Source organism: Oncorhynchus mykiss, chromosome 5 (assembly GCF_013265735.2).
Source record: "Oncorhynchus mykiss isolate Arlee chromosome 5, USDA_OmykA_1.1, whole genome shotgun sequence".
Taxonomy (NCBI): Eukaryota; Metazoa; Chordata; class Actinopteri; order Salmoniformes; family Salmonidae; genus Oncorhynchus; species Oncorhynchus mykiss.
In genome coordinates, this window is record NC_048569.1 from 40,503,088 (window position 1) to 40,517,422 (window position 14,335).

The following is a 14,335-nucleotide window of genomic DNA, read 5'->3' on the forward strand; positions in this document are numbered from 1 at the left end:
AACAAAGCAGAGCAGCCGCCCTCCGAGTAGGATGGGTTCAATAACAAAGCAGAGCAGCCGCCCTCCGAGTAGGATGGGTTCAATAACAAAGCAGAGCAGCCCCTCTCCGAGTAGGATGGGTTCAATAACAAAGCAGAGCAGCCGCCCTCCGAGTAGGATGGGCTCAATAACAAAGCAGCGCAGCCGCCCCCCCGAGTAGGATGGGTTCAATAACAAAGCAGAGCAGCCGCCCTCCGAGTAGGATGGGTTCAAAGACAAAACATTACATGGTCCTTCTGCCGCTAAAGCAATCTAGCCTAGTCGCTTAAACGTTTAGTGGTTCTAGCATTCAGATAGTTGGTGAGATCGCCTCTAAATGTCTTCTTTCAACTAAGGGTTATTCTCGTTCGGTCAGCTGTGTCATTATTATTCAAAACAAATTAGATATAGCCAGCATAAACATTTATTTCCATTAGAAGTATTTCCATCATGGGATCGACACACTGCATGTATTTCTCTGCATGAGTTGTACTACGCTGCTGCCATTTCAATGGCATTTGAGAACATCTTGGAAACATGAACACACTCGGTATAGGATTTTATGGCAAGGAAGATATCGGATATCGGTATCGGCCAAAAATGGCATAGGTACATCCCTATTTCCAACTATAACTGGACTAGGAGTATTACATGAAATATCTAGAATTCTAGATGTGATAAGGTGATCACCACAGCATAAAATGGTTAAAAAAGTACGATAACAGACAGACAGTACACTAGAAACTGCTTCTCCAATAGAAATCCCCAGTCATGCTTGAAGACGATGTCGTGGAGACGTTGGCTAGCTGAGCTCATGCACAGAAACACGTCATCGGGCATGACCGTGCAGGCCGTCAAATCAAAAGGCACTCGTTCGATATGAACGTCTTTTTGGCGAAAATGAAAACGTGTCAGTTGGTCACATTCCTGAGGATGGAGTAATAACACATTCAGCTACTTCAGACATTGGCTCGAATCTACGTTGTGTCTTTAGATTGAGAAAATGAACAACTAAAAAGGACGAATTTTTCACTTCTCCCGTTGACTTCCCAAACCCGTCTGGTCTGTCAAGTCTGCTTTGTGAAGCGTTACCGGAAGTATCACGATGTTGGGCCTCTGGGTTTAACTCTGATAATATGCTAGCTACATCCATAACAGCATTGTGGAGCAGAGAGACGGGCACAGAAACATTAGTAGTGGAGTAAATATGGTAATTTCTCCTACTGTACCATCCTCTCTCAGACGGGCACACACAGCAGAGCCAAGTGGAGCAGCCATGTGAAAAACTAGGCAATTACAGCTGGATGATAACGGCCACCAAGGCCAACAGCCTGGAAGATGAATCACTCCCTGTGCCATCACAAAGTGGAAAACCAGCAGCCTCACTGCCCGACCCGCTTGTGGGGACTAGGGAGGTTGAGTGCGCGTGCGCTCATCTGTTTGCTCATGTGTGAGCCTGTGCCTGCGTAGTGTGCATGTGCGCCTGTGTGTCCCGGAGGACGACTTCATATCCGTTCAGCCTGTCATCTGGCCCAAATGTTATGAGTGGAGGACATAAGGGGACAAGGAAGGAATGTTTCCGGGAAGATTCTGCATTTTCTCATGGCAACAGAAAACAGAGATATTGTGCTCTGCCAGAAGAAGAATGATGAGTGCTCGCTGGATATCTTAGGCCCGGGCCCATTCATCACAGGAGACCAATCGAAAGGCAGTCGCGACAGTAATCAATGAGCCTGTCACTGATAAGGAGAAGGTTTCTTAAGCACAAAGACACTTGCACTTTGGTATGCATTGTCTCTCCCTCTCACGCACACTCTCCCTATCACACGCTCAGAGAGAAAGAGAGAGAGCAAAAGAGGGAGAAAGATAAACAGAGATAAACTGAAAGCAAAACTGAAAGAGAGAGAAAACATCAAGTCAAAGAGTTTCTCTCTCTAGGGAAGGTTAAAGTCTGAACGGAGAGGATTTCTCCATCGTTCATATTTATTCACCCCTTATTTTACCAGGTGAGTTGACCGAGAATACATTCTCACTTACAGCAACAGCCTGGGGAATAGTTATAGGGGAGATGCAGCTAAATCTATAGGACGGCCTTCAGAGAGTCCTACCCGTCTGGCTCCCTCTCTGTGTCCCTCTTTGTCCTCCATCCTCTCCTCATCCTCTGTCCTGGGCTTAAACCTCTTCTGCTGTGGGTTTGCCTGGCACCCTGAAAGGCTTCGGTTCCAGCCCAGTAAGAGGTTTATCCTCTACACATTCACAACAGAAAGAGCTCCAGAAAGAGTCTTAGTGGCTCAAGGCGACAGAACAAGGTCCTGACTGAAAGACTACCTGAATGGGGCTGTTAAAGTGTGTAACACCAAGAAGTAAAACTCCATTGTAGAACACATTTCAATGCTCCAGCTCATTGTCTGCTTCTATAATTGATTCCTGGAAAGAAAAAAAACAACGGTAGTCAGAGAGATGGATGGTATAAAATAAAAAATACCTGTAGTGACACGTGTCGATTGGTTTCATAACCAAAACCTATTCAGAGTGCTTTTCCTTCTGTCCTTTCTCAGTTCCCTGTGGTGTGCGGGTCAGAGCTATATTATTACCTGAGTCACCGTGCTGCTGCTGCCTAACTGATGGCCAGGCTGGGTTGAAGGCTGCTGAGATCACTCCCATAGGGGAGCACTCTGACTCCTGAGACTCAATACACAGCACGCACACACACCCTTTCATAGACGTAGAAAAAAATATAAGCTAGGCTACACACACGCGCCAGTGATTGTTTACCTTGACAAGAGACCCTTCAACCTTAAAACACACTGAAACCCCTGATTCCTCTTTCCCATTTGCAATTACCCGGGTGTGCGACATTATCCCTCGCCAAGGAGAAGTGGCTGTTTGTGGTAGAGGGAGAGCCTCATGCCTCGTGGGGCCATGATTTAAGATGTTGTGCTTTATGACGCTGGTAAGATAGAGTAGATATTTACCTCAGCGGAGCAGAATGGGAAAAAACAACAGTAAAGGCAAAAGGGTGCTACAGATACAAATAACTCTGGAAGATCCATTACGGTCCAAGGTGAATTCACTGAACAATAACGCTAGCTACTACTGTAGCTGTGGGATTGAAATTCTTGTGTCTGGGGCAAACAATTAGCAGCTGGAAGGAGTGTTTAATAAAAAGTATACAGCCAGCTTCAAAATCAATACTCCATCTGCAGCGCCATTCATGCAAACCCTCCCTACAGCGTCGGCCCTTGGGAAACCAAGAGAGCTTGGCTACTCTTCAGAAACAGTGTTTCAAAACACAATCGTCTGACGATAGAGCCTATCAATTGACAACACAATCACTGGAATCACTCTTCTAAAGAGTCTAAAAATAGCCTAGAGATGCCCCATGCTTCAGTTTAGACTGGCATTCCTCCCGAGCCAAGGTTAGTGAGAGTGACAACCCCACTGGGCCCGGTCAAACAGTGATGAAGTGGCCAGTGAATGGAAAGCTACATGCCACATTATGTTAGTTATTACACAGGAGAAAAAGAGAAGGAGTAGGGAGATGATCAAGGTCCTCTCTTCCAGTGCACCGTCCGGTTAAGAGAATTGATCCTCCCCTCCCCCCTACAGGCAACCAGCCTCTGAATACCAATCACAGAGGTAATTAATAGGAGGAGTTAATGTTGCCTAAGATGGCAGTTTCTCTGAAATGTCTCTGAACTCCCATTACTGTTGCCCCCCCGAACATTGTCTCATCAGCAGAAATAAATGAGCTTTTTGGAGGAGAGAAGAGGCATGAAAAAAGAATGGGATCTTATCACCCCTGGAAAATCCCAACAGAGAAAATCTGATTTGAAAATGATTTAAGGGTAGGATGGTTTCTGTGGTAGTTTTTATTTTTCACTTGTGTGTGCCAACTAACAGGCTGGTGGTTAATAGGTGAAGAGCTGTGTGATATGACCTCCTCATGCTCTCCCAAAGCAGGAAAAACAGTCTCCGTGAGTAATTCTTCCACTTAATTAGCAAGTTGCCTCATTAAAACGGGACTCCGAGAGATAAGCCTAGATAGATGCTGCATTAGGTGGAACGCTAACACAAATACAAACCAATAAGATTATAGGAGCCTGATGATGAGCCCACTGTGTATAAAGTCCAGAGCCAACCATGACAGAGCGACAAACAAATGACGGATGAACAGGCTTTATTCAAAGCCAGGAATTAACTGGATTTGTTACATGTTCCTTCACATTACTCCCTAACCACAAGACCACACATCGCATACAAACTAGGGTTGTGACAATACTAGTATAGCCATGTTTTTTGTCCCATGGCAAAAATGAACACGAAGCAGACCAAACTCTTTGTTCCTTTAACAATCCACTGTATGTAGAATATTGTGTGCTATAGTTTGGCATATATATGTGTGACTCTGGATGACAACATTTGTTTCCAACATTAGGGCTGTTTTCCTAAAGAAGTTAAACCCACTTCCTGTTTTGTTCCCTTGCCACAACAGAACTAGAATCGCGATAATGGTATAGTCCCAGCCCTAATACAAACTGTGTGGCGCAGAAATGCACCTAACCCTCCCACTCAGAGTCGTTTTGAGAGGACAGTGCCTCAATCAGTCAGAGAGACAAAAGCCAGACAATAAACCTCCTCTGCAGTATTAGTGATTCAGTCATAGACAAAAAAGCCCAGAAACAGCCTTTCACACTGAGGGGACTGGAATGGACCAAAAGTGCCAAGCCTCTCCTGCTCCAGATCAATGAGAGCAGTCTCCATAGCAGGGCCACTGCTGGCCTGGGTAGCTATTTCTGGAGAGCCAGTGGAAACCATATAGTCAGCCTGAACACAACCCCGTCCCCACCCCATTGCGGCTGGCTCCTGTTGTGGACCGGGCAGGGAGAAGAGGACGTGGCCTGCATCGCAATCAATGGGCAGGTGATTGAACAGCGTGTCAATTATTTTTGCAGTAACGCATTGGGCATCTGTGTGGTTAAAGAACTTTAACATTATCATGGCTAGACTTGCTACAAAGACAAGGAGCCTCTCTGCAGCCTCTCCTCTCTGCTGTCCTGAAGGCTCGCCCTTAGTGAGGATCAACACATCAGAATGACACTGAATCTCGGGATTTAGGACTCAGAGAACAATGTTTGAGATAGAGGCTTAACAAAGTAGGAGGACTGCGCAAATCAGAAGTATACCTAAGGTTTGGATAGCCAACTGGAGATTTCAATATTGTTTTTGCAGTTTTATCTGCCTTTGTGCTTTAATTTTTTGCAGAGAGAGAGAGACAGAGAGACCTCTACCTGTGGGATAGGACGGAGAGGAGAGGTTGGTGGAGAGAGCGATTCGATGACATGGTGCGTTTGCTCTCACAGATCAGAGCTGGCTTTCTGACCAAGCTAACATGACCAGAGAGAAGACTGACAGGAAACCAACCGTAGGGCTGTGAAGGTCTTGGAATTTGATGTTATGGTAAATATGAATCAATACATTAACAAATGCCAGGTTGAAGAGGATCTGTCACATTTTCCTACTGACAACTTTAACAGAGTCAAAATAAAGAAATATGCCGACCTTTCCCTTGTCTGTTGGCTTTTCTGCATATAAAAAACATGTAATACAAATCGTATTTTGACGCACAAAACCAGTCCTATGGGTTTTGTCACACTTTTCCCGAAATATTTGCATAACGTCACTAACTCTGCTGCTGCGGTCATTCAACAGCATTGGCATATGTTCTTCAAAGAGAGGTGGCCGTAATGAGAAAAATAATGTAGCCTACTGAAAACAGGCTTTTTACCAGATTAAATCTTGACAGGAGCATTTGATTCTTATTAAAGAGATGGAGTCCAGACATGCTAATTTCGGGAAAACCTGGACATATAGGCCTATAGAGAGAGAATCAGTGAACTCTCACACCCCCTGTAAAAGCACCTGTCAATCAAAGCAACCAGCGTACACTACCGGTCAAAAATGATAGAACACCTACTCATTCAAGGGTTTTTCTTCATTTTTACTATTTTCTAGATTGTAGAATAATAGTGAAGACATCAAAACTATTAAATAACACATATGGAATCATGGAGTAACCAAAAAAGTGCTAAACAAGTCAAAATATATTTTAGATTTTAGATTCTTCAAAAAGCCACCCTTTGCCTTCATGACAGCTTTGCACACTTGATTTCTCTCAACCAGCCAAAATAGCAAATATTTCTCCTTCACTTAAAAGTTTTTTTTTTTAAACTAGGCCTACTTTAGGCATTACTGAAAGTAGGCTATAATATAATGAATTGACAAGTAAAGTATGACAGGGACAGCTATGTTATAGTATGAAGATGAAATGTCCAATCATTAAAATAGAAACCAATACATGCATCATGTCCATAACCTAGTTATCAGCGACACGGATTATTGAGGGGGAGAGTGTTGGAAAGAGTCTTCAAATACTGTGAGACGTCAGTATTTTTGGTCTCGTCTAGGGCAAAATACTGGTTAGGACCGGATCAGCATTGATTAGTGTATAAATTGAGTAAAGATTATGTATCATATTATACCATGCCAAATTGGAGAGGATTGGCGCATTGTCCATTTGACACAACATTAGCTCATAGCAGGAACAACCTTGTCGACTGCTGTTGAATAATTCATGAAGTCAGACACATCAACCTTTTTTAAAAGACCAATTTATTTATTTACTAGCAAGCAACAAAAACATACATTGTGTAAAAGAATGTCCACACAAACAATTGTTTTAATGAAGTGCCACAACACTCCACGCACATACACAGGGGCGGCAGGTAGCCTAGTGGTTAGAGCATCGGGCCAGTAACCGAAAGAAGAATTTGTTCTTAACTGACTTGCCTAGTGACATAAAGGTTAAATTAAAAAACATTAGCATATTAGCTGCTCAAGCATCAAAGGACAGTTGGAAAGAGGACTAGATGTAGAAAGTTCAAGTTAGCAAAACAATTGCTTATAATCATTAGTGAACACTCCTGCTATTAGGTGATGTTGACCTACATGAAAATAAAAACAATTCATGAGGGTCTTGATCCATAAACGGCAGTTACACGGTTATTCAATTACCATCGCAGCCCTATCCAACTGTACAGCTCGCTGCCACTCTCAGACTTCATTCAAAGACAGCACATCGACACCAATATGTCAAATAGCTTAGGTGTATCCAGTGGATTTCAGAAGGATTTTGTCATGGCATCTCAACCGTATTGGGAAAGCACAGTTGGCTATAAGCATCTTCAATCCAGGTATAATGAAAATGCCAATGTAAAGAGCGGCAGCTGAGATACCTGAGCACTCACTACGCCATCAGAGAGATCTATCCCCCAGAGGACACACAACTAAACACAGTGGGGACCCATGAGGGCCATCTAGACCTTCGGAGAAGGCCTAACGATTTACGAAAATGTAGTTAAATTTATATTTCATCTTTACAATTGGAATATAAAAAAATATCCAATCAGGATTTTCTTTGGTGGTCCCCGGGTAGAAAAATCAAGCTTGGTCAGCCAGCCATAGGCTCAGCCTTCAGAATCTGGACAGAAGGCCTCTAACATTCAACTGTATTAGAGCAGAATTTTCGAGTGACAGTGGAATGAACCAATCACATTTTGACTTGTAAAGGGCGGGATCGTAAAAACAAAAAGGTGACGTGTCTAGGCTTTCTCAGAGGTCTACTGAGAGCGCAAGAGGAAATCAGTGGTGCAAGCAGTAGTTTCCCCCGCTAAAGCAAGTAAAGTTAGCTGGCTTGTGTTGTAGTATTTTGACAATAACGACAGCGGCTGCAGCAGCTGTTATCAACGTCAAGGTGGATGCCCTCGCTAATTTGTTAAAAATCACCTTTTTCAAGATTAACTTTTCATCTTCTTTCAAACCTTATTTACAAATGATCATCTGGTGAGTGGCACAGTTTTTTGTTGCAGCTCGCTTGATGTTAGTTATCACTTTGAAAACGACTGAAACGTAATGGCCAGATATAAACTTTATATCACCGGTTAGTGCGATTAAGCTGATGAAATTGAATTTGCAATCGGAAGTAATAGCTGGTTTGTTAATTTCATTTTTGAAAATGCTTTTGTATCGTTATGATTTCATGGGGCTTACTGGAGTGAATGGACTGCTTATTATTTAACATTAATTGATGCGTGACTGCTGTCGTCCGTCTATCAGCCGTGTCTATGTGTTCGACCAAAGCGGTCTCTCCTTCAGGCCAGTTGAGTGCACAGGTATTACGGTCGCTGTCCTTTCAGCACAACGAGCCTGTCACCTTTGATGTGCCACTGTTGTTGTCACTATTGGTGATTGTGTGATAGTGGCCAGCATAGGTGTTGTAAACAGTGTTTTTTTGTCTTGCTGGTCGCATTATTTTATGCTGTGTGTCACGTGTTGTGTCCATTTGTACGCAGCCGGAAGCGCGGCCAGGCCTGTTTGATTCATTCATGTCGTCATCAAAAAGCCTTGCTCCTCCTTCACTACAACTAGAATTGTCCGACTACAGAAGACATCATGTCGGGCGCTTTAAGTGATGCTATGTTTTTTGTTATTTTCTTGAGTTTGATACAACGTATTGGAAGATTTTTGGATCCTCTGAGGGCCTAGGTCCTACAGTGGTCCTATAGTCACGGTTCACCACTGACTAAACAGCCCCACATCTGTTTAACTCACCATCAGACAGGCCTGCCTGCCATCTCTCTACATCTGGGTTGCATAATACCTCCCAACTTTGGCAGCATGTCTCCCTGATTGTTAATGAGCAGCCGGACCTGTCTGGTCTGATGTGCTGCTCTGCATGTTGTGATCTGATCCTACCACAGATGCAAAGCTTGATTTCTCACTATGGATAAGATACATTTTACATTCACCACCAAGCCTAGAAACTGCTGCTGGGCATTGTTGATGAGGTACATTTGTCATTTCACAATTAAATCGCCCACTGTGCCAATAGCACACTTTTTTATAATGTACGACTCACTCAACACTGGTCACTTTAATATGGTTTTACCTTACATACTGTATTCTAGTCATAGCTCATTCTATTTAACTACCGCTATACAAACCAAGTCACATAAACGTCCATACACACACCATTCACATACATATTGTGAAAAGCAAGAGCAGCAGCATAAATTATACACGTAAGCCATCTGCATTGTGAATTCACATGGATTTAAGATAATTCATATGAACTCCTTAAAGTCAATAAAACCCAGAGAGAAGACAGAGCCGCTAGGAGACACCACCAGTGTGTAAGAGAACTAATCAATGGCACACAACGGCTGGTGGACCGGAATTTCCTCGCGATTAGAGTGCCAGCCAGCCCAGCCAACAGCTAGCACTCAGGCGCTAACACTTTGACATAATTAATCCTCCAGCTCTCCGTGCCTCCTGTCAGCAGGTAGAATAGGCTGACAGTGGCCTCTGTCCCCTCAGACAAAGACTTAAAAGGTGTGTTCCCTGGCCAAGAGTGTGTGAACTGATATTGAACCATACTTCCTCCCTATGGAGAGGGGGAGGAGAGAGAGGACAGAGGGATGGAGGGACACCCTAAGAGAACGGGAGTATGAAGATTGAGAGAATCTAAAATAGATGAAGCGCAATAAGACATTTCTAATATTAAAAAAAGGTGTAATATGTAAAAACCCCTCCGCCATTTCCTGGTTGCTAAAATTCCAACTTGACAGCTGTGGGAAGCATTGGAGTCAACATTGGCCAACATCCCTGTGGAACACATAACACCTCGTAGAGTCCATACCCCGGTGAATGGAGGCTGTTCTGAGGGCAAAAGGGGTGTGCAATTCAAAATTCAGGAAGGTGTTCCTAATGCTTTATACACTGTGTTTAACTCACATGTCTATGTGAATCTGGTCGGGGCGCCCAGAAGGTTACATACTGCAGCTTTAATTCATTGTAAAGTTATCCAGGTCTATCTAAAATGTGCGCATGGCTACATAATTACCTGGGGCAACACATGGGAGGTAGAAACTAGTCCCAGTCGTTCAACATTAACTTATAGAAGAAATCATACTCCCTCATCCACATTGAGCCGCCTTCCCTCACACACTCACTGTCAGTCGTGCAATGGTTGCAGTGCACTTTCCAGATCGAGTTAAACACACTGCATTCAACTGCCTTACATGATGCCATTACATCGTTATGTGCTATTATACTATTATACTTAACTTGTTTTTCCTTTTAATTGCGTAGAAGAAATGACCACATTCACACGTTTATTTGGGGATAAAAGGCAGGAAAATTAACAATAGCAAGCTTAAATACATCCCGCTTAGTTGGACCCACAAAAAACAAATAATCACATCACGCAAGCCATTTCACTTATCCTGGTATTTAAGCTAAGCAAAGAGGAAGTAATAATGGAGTATACCTCTTTCAATAGTAATGGAGCTTGGAGCTCTGGAATAAAATGACAGGCGAGCAGTCATTTGCAAAAAGTCTTAAAAGGGATTTGCATTCTCAATGTTAACTCTTCAAGACCTAGAACTCAAGTAAAAAGGGAAAAAAAAGAGTTCTACGCTAATACTAGGCCCATCTGTGAATCCCTCCTCACTGGTGCGCCCAGCACGTTGTCTGGAGACGGGAGAGGTTCTGGCTGGTGCATAGCTTCCTGCTGGGGCATAAGATTCCTGCACATAGGACTAGAGTTGGCTCTATAAAGGACATTCAGAGATACAACTTTTTAAGCAATTAAGTGTTAAATGAGGCCTATGGCCATTTAACAACAACAAAAAATGACATGGAGGAAATAAAAGTCTCCTTGCTGTCAGATGGTGAGAAAGGGGCCAGAGAAAAAGAGGAACAGAGAAGGAGAGATAAATCCCCACTGTCAATGCCAAGGACTGCCTCAAGTCAGGATCATTAAACTGGCTTCTAATTGATGAGAAGAAGCCAAGGCATCCCAAGGACACAAGGACACAGGATAACGACCTGAAAGTCTTCCTTCCACTCAGAGTACGGAGAGGAGGATTATTCATAAATGAAGAAGAGGCCTTGCGCTTAGCCACTTACGGTACTGCAGTCTCAGTCAGACCAGGGACCTCCGTCCTTCAGAACAAAAAACACCCAAGGCTATAACATTTTTCTGGCTATCATAACAATCTAAAGCTTTGGCTAGCAATTACTCTACTCAATGACAAAAATAGTGGTGCTTTCTTAGAGGGAAGCTTTTCTCAACTGAGATCCTAAGCATCATTAGACTGCTGTGGTATAGAGACGTTGATCATGAAGCCAGAGCGTTAATAAGTAGACCTAGGCTAATTAAAATAATATCCAACATGGATAATCTGGGTGATAGCTAACTAGCTATTCATTATCTAGGAGGGCTGTAATTGAGGAATCCCTCAGTTGCCACCACGAGAGAAGACACACGGACATGCTCTAAGGGCTGGGAAAAGGTTGAAACTTTCCGGATCGCCGCTGCATGCGTGTTCATTGAGATTTCCCAGCGACCTTGACATTCCATTTTCCACTAACAGCAAAGTCATTTTTGTGGTACAAGCTCCGGTCTGGCTTGTGTCAATGGCGTCCCCTGGCTACGTAAAAACCTGTCACGGTCACATTCACAGGCTGTCATAGCAACCGCAATTCATCATAATAACTAAAACTCTTGGAAAACGTCCACTTGAAAGTTCCATGCCTTGACAGGCAAGAAAAAGTATGTGAACCCTTTATAATTACCTAGATTTCTGCTTAAAATTGGCCATACAACTTGATCTTCATCTAAGTCACAAAAAGAAAGTCTGCGTAAAATAATAACACACAAACAATAAGTTTTCATGTCTTTAATGAACACACCGTGTAAACATTCCCAGTGCAGGTTGGGAAAAAGTATGTGAACCCTTGGATTTAATAAAACTGGTTGACCCTCCTATGGAAGCAACCTCAACCAAACATTTTCTGTAGTTGCGGATCAAGACCTGCACAACGGTCAGGAGGAATTTTGGACCATTCCTCTTCACAAAACGGTTTCAGTACAGCAATATTCTTGTGAAGTCTGGTGTGAACCGCTCAAGGTCATGCCACTGCATCTCAATCGGGTTGAGGTCAAGACTGACTGGGCCACTCCAGAAGGCGTATTTTCTTCTGTTGAAGCCATTCTGTTGTTGATTTACTTCTGTGTTTTGGGTCGTTGTTCTGTTGAGCTTCAATTGGCGGACAGAAAGCCTAACATTCTCCTTCAAAATGTCTTGATAAACTTAGGAATACATTTTTCCGTTGATGATAGCAAGTTGTCCAGGACGAGACAGCAAAGCAGCCCCAAACCATGATGCTCCCTCCAGCATACTTTACAGTTGGGATTAGGTTTTGATGTTGGTGTGCTGTGCCTTTTTTCTCTCCACACATAGTGTTATGTGTTCCTTCCAAACAACTCAACTGTAGTTTCATCTGTCCACAGAATATCTTGGAACATCCAGGTGCACCTTTGCAAACTTCTGATGTGCAACAATGTTTTTTTGAACAGCAATGACTTCTTTCGTGGTGTCCTCCCATGAACACCATTCTTGTTTAGTGTTTTAGGTATCGTTGACTCGTCAGAGATACAAGCATGTTCCAGAGATATCTGTAAGTCTTTAGCTGACACTCTAGGATTCTTCTTAACCTCATTGAGCTTTCTTGCGCTGTGTTCTTGCAGTTAATCTTTGCAGGACGGCCACTCCTAGAGAGAGTAGCAACAGTGCTGAACTTTCTCCATTCACAGACAATTTGTCTTACCGTGGACTGATGAACATCAAGGCTTTTAGAGATACTTTTGTAACCCTTTTCAGCTTTATGCAAGTCAACTCTTAATCTTAGGTCTTCTGAGATCTCTTTTGTTCAAGGCATGGTTCACATCAGGCAATGCTTGTTGTGAATAGAAAACTCAAATTTTATGACTGTTTTGTATACGACAGGGCAACTCTAACCAACATCTCATCTCATCTCTTGGACTCCAGGTTAGTTGACTCCTGACTCCAATCATCTTTTGGAGAAGTCATTAGCATAGGGGTTCACATACTTTTTCCTACACTGTGAATGTTTAAACGATCTATTACATAAAAAAATAAAAATACAATAATTTGTGTTATTAGTTTAAGCACACTGTGTGTCTACTTTTGTGACTTAGATGGTCAGAACAAATTTTATGACCAATTTATGCAGATATCCAGGTAATTCAAAGGGTTCACATACTTTTTTCTTGCCACCGTATGTATAATGTATGTATGTATATACATATACAGTGCCTTGCGAAAGTATTCGGCCCCTTTGAACTTTGCAACCTTTTGCCACATTTCAGGCTTCAAACAAATATATAAAACTGTATTTTTTTGTGAAGAATCAACAACAAGTGGGACACAATCATGAAGTGGAACAACATTTATTGGATATTTCAAACTTTTTTAACAAATCAAAAACTGAAAAATTGGGCGTGCAAAATTATTCCGCCCCCTTAAGTTAATACTTTGTAGCGCCACCTTTTGCTGCGATTACAGCTGTAAGTCGCTTGGGGTATGTCTCTATCAGTTTTGCACATCGAGAGACAGAATTTTTTTCCCATTCCTCCTTGAAAAACAGCTCGAGCTCAGTGAGGTTGGATGGAGAGCATTTGTGAACAGCAGTTTTCAGTTCTTTCCACAGATTCTCGATTGGATTCAGGTCTGGACTTTGACTTGGCCATTCTAACACCTGGATATGTTTATTTTTGAACCATTCCATTGTAGATTTTGCTTTATGTTTTGGATCATTGTCTTGTTGGAAGACAAATCTCCGTCCCAGTCTCAGGTCTTTTGCAGACTCCATCAGGTTTTCTTCCAGAATGGTCCTGTATTTGGCTCCATCCATCTTCCCATCAATTTTAACCATCTTCCCTGTCCCTGCTGAAGAAAAGCAGGCCCAAACCATGATGCTGCCACCACCATGTTTGACAGTGGGGATGGTGTGTTCAGCTGTGTTGCTTTTACGTCAAACATAACGTTTTGCATTGTTGCCAAAAAGTTCAATTTTGGTTTCATCTGACCAGAGCACCTTCTTCCACATGTTTGGTGTGTCTCCCAGGTGGCTTGTGGCAAACTTTAACGGACACTTTTTATGGATATCTTTAAGAAATGGCTTTCTTCTTGCCACTCTTCCATAAAGGCCAGATTTGTGCAATATACGACTGATTGTTGTCCTATGGACAGAGTCTCCCACCTCAGCTGTAGATCTCTGCAGTTCATCCAGAGTGATCATGGGCCTCTTGGCTGCATCTCTGATCAGTCTTCTCCTTGTATGAGCTGAAAGTTTAGAGGGACGGCCAGGTCTTGGTAGATTTGCAGTGGTC

General features: G+C 42.9%; 1 protein-coding gene across 4 annotated transcripts in view; it reads right to left on the bottom strand.

The window, feature by feature from the left end:
• The window catches only part of LOC110523807 (poly [ADP-ribose] polymerase tankyrase-1), a 113,736-nt gene that overhangs the window by 69,155 nt on the left and 30,246 nt on the right, over nucleotides 1–14,335 (bottom strand). The gene's annotated exons all lie outside the window — the stretch shown is intronic.